Source organism: Staurois parvus, unplaced genomic scaffold (genome assembly GCF_062004578.1).
Source record: "Staurois parvus isolate SC_StPar_1 unplaced genomic scaffold, SC_StPar_1.0 ptg000458l, whole genome shotgun sequence".
In the NCBI taxonomy this organism is placed as follows: Eukaryota; Metazoa; Chordata; class Amphibia; order Anura; family Ranidae; genus Staurois; species Staurois parvus.
In genome coordinates, this window is record NW_028318254.1 from 3,579,384 (window position 1) to 3,582,445 (window position 3,062).

Sequence of the window (3,062 nt, forward strand, 5' to 3'; positions counted from 1 at the left end):
TTAAGTATTCATTTATTTATTTTGCATATTTTGTATCATTGTGGAGATTTCCCTTCACATCCTGTCCCATAACCACAACAAGAAGAGAGAGAAAATGGCTCCAAAGTAAGGGAAATTTCTGCTTGTCTCCAGAGTCTCCAGCACTCTCCCCACTGGAAGATTCCCCTTCTATTCCTGTTCTGGTGACAACCCAAAACTTTGGATTTCTGTTCACTTTCTATCCTGGTGACAATTGAGACGGTGAATCTATCCATCAATTACTAACCCTCCCTACTCTATCCAAATCTTTGGGAAAAAAAAACATTTTGGCTTTAGATACACTTGGGGGTGTATTTGTTAACCCTTTGAGGACCAAGGGACGTATTTGTTCCATGTTTTTAATTGTGTGTATCATCTGATTAAGAACTTAAAACTCTTTTTTTTTTGGCTTGAGTCAAAATATTAGTTCTTTTCAACAAACAGCAAATGGATCTAGCTTTTTGCCAATTATTTCATGAAATGGCTTAGCTACAGCAACTGAAGTGTACGAACTTTAAAAACAAAATAATTGATTCTTTTGGCGTTCCAAAATCTTACGGTCCTCAAAGGGTTAAAGATTTGGCATAGCAATTCACCCAGTGAAAGTGCATCAGCATTCGTTCTGTGCAGATGAGTAAAAAAATGACATTAGGCTATTTCTTGTGCTGGATGAATGTTTTTGATCTAAAACTGAAATTTCTGCATTTGGCCACTAGATGGCGAAACTATGATACTTTCCTATGGTACTTAGGTCCATAGTGGCCAAATGCGATATTTTCTATATTAATAACATTCAACCAGCAAGGAAAATAGTCTGATAACATTCATCATTTCACCCCAATTGTATAGATCAAATGTGCTTGCACTTTCACAGGGAGACTTGCTATGCGATTTTTTTTCAATACAGCCCTATAACTTTTTTAAAAGGAAAATGACCTTTCTTAAAGCGGTATTAAACACAAAAATGTCTTACCAATCTATGCATGTTGTGGTTGCATTAGTTTTCTTTTTTAGACATTCACACGTGGTATGTCAGATCCATCAGCACCATCACATCACCATCCCTGATTTATGCTGGTTATACTGGTGACCATTAGGTCAAGGTCTGGTATGACCGGTGTGATATGGGATTCACTGTACTGAAGGGCTCGTTCTCTCACTGGATTTTATGGGAGGTGCATATGTTCTGTGTTATGTGTAATAAAATTATATATATATATATATATATATATATATATATATATATATATATATATGTATATGTCAAAGTTGTTTTCACCCTGAGGGTATATAAGCACCTTCAAAGTCCTTCACACTTTAGTTTCCTTTTTTAGGCTTTTTTCCCCCCTCTGTTTTCACCTGGTGATCTGGCCATTAACACATCTCCTGTATTAGAGTGCATCCACTCTGGATGAAGGACACAGGGGGCACCTTTGGACTGCAGCATTGTCATTCTGGGAGGAGGGGAATGTTAAATGCACTAGCAGATTTAGATACACTAACAAATTGAAGCGACACTCCAACTAATATTTTATAAGCAGTTACACCAACATTTTTGTTTTCCTTTTGGGATAAAGGTTTTACAAAAATAAATAAAAGCTGATCATTGTAAGCACCCCTGTCAGTGTCAAATGGTTTGTCTCATCACTGTAACTGCTACTTATCGCTGGAGCATTTGTTCTTTTGAAAAACAGATTTACTGGCCAGATCACCAGAAATAGAAGAAAAAAAATGAAGTCACATGATATGACGTAACGCGTAGGGTGCGCCGATAATGTCAGGCCGCAAACTGGGAGCGCACGTGCCGCCATTTTGAATAAGGGATTTCTGCACACTTCTTACAGCAAACACTGTATAGTGCGTTTTGACCCTGTAGTGTCCCAGGAGGACACATTTTAATTGGAGCGATCTGGAGATGTTTAAAAGTGCTGGCTAACGGTGGTGAAGATCTATGTACCAGTATACCCTCACGGGTTAAAGGGGAAAGCGCAGTTTGACCTGTCATTTGGAAGTGGAAGTGGATGAGCACAAAGGGGTGACACAGGAGCACTGTACACGTATATATGGTAGTGTGTTACACTGGTCTATTTGAAGTACAGCAGATTTAAAGGGACGGTTCACCATTTTTTCAGACCATATTCCGATGACACTTATAGTTGGTGTATTTGGATCACGATTTATGGGCTATATACCACACAAGTCCACGTGCTGATATTCAAGATTTAAAGGGACAGTTCACTATTAAGGACATTTATTTGTTATTTGTGTGCACAATTCTTTAAGCACTGGTTATGTGCAGTTTATGGAGCCCTATATGTATGTATTGATTAGATGTCCGGTATAGCACACATTGATTTTCACAAGCATAGTCTTGTTTTTGCACGTATTTATTGTTTAGCACTATATTTTGTATATACGTATATTCTTGCACTGCATTTTTCCATTTATTTATGTTGTACATGTGGGAACACATTATATGCTAGCTGCACAAGTTTTTTTCAGGAGGTCCATACCGCTAAGAAAACTAATGCAACCATCACATCTAAAAACTCATAACCTGCAGGATAATAAATGTTTGCTTTTGGGTTTAATAGCCCTTTTATCAGGTAGCAGTTTTCTTTGTGAAGATGTAGGAATTGGATAAAAAGGACCATTTAGGAATATTGGGGATTCTTGGCCATGGTAAGAACCTGCACTTCTTATTTTAGTTGTTATTGATCCAGTCACTTATAAACCAGATTTCTACAGATAATTACTATTGGGTCATGACCACTATGTAGGAGTAATCCCCTATGTATTACAGCCTCTAAATATTCTGTAACCTGCAACAATCTTACTGGCACTTTACAATAGTAAAAGGAAGAGCGGCGAGATGTTGGAAAACAGTATAGAAGGAGGCAGCAGGTAGACAGGTAATTATCTGCTAACAGAATGAACTTGTAATAAGCATTGGGCTCTTCTCCAGCTCCCGGTCTGTGCCTTGTCTGTAGAGGACAGCTGCAGGACAGGCCATGGCCTAAGTGACAATGACAATGGCTGTGATT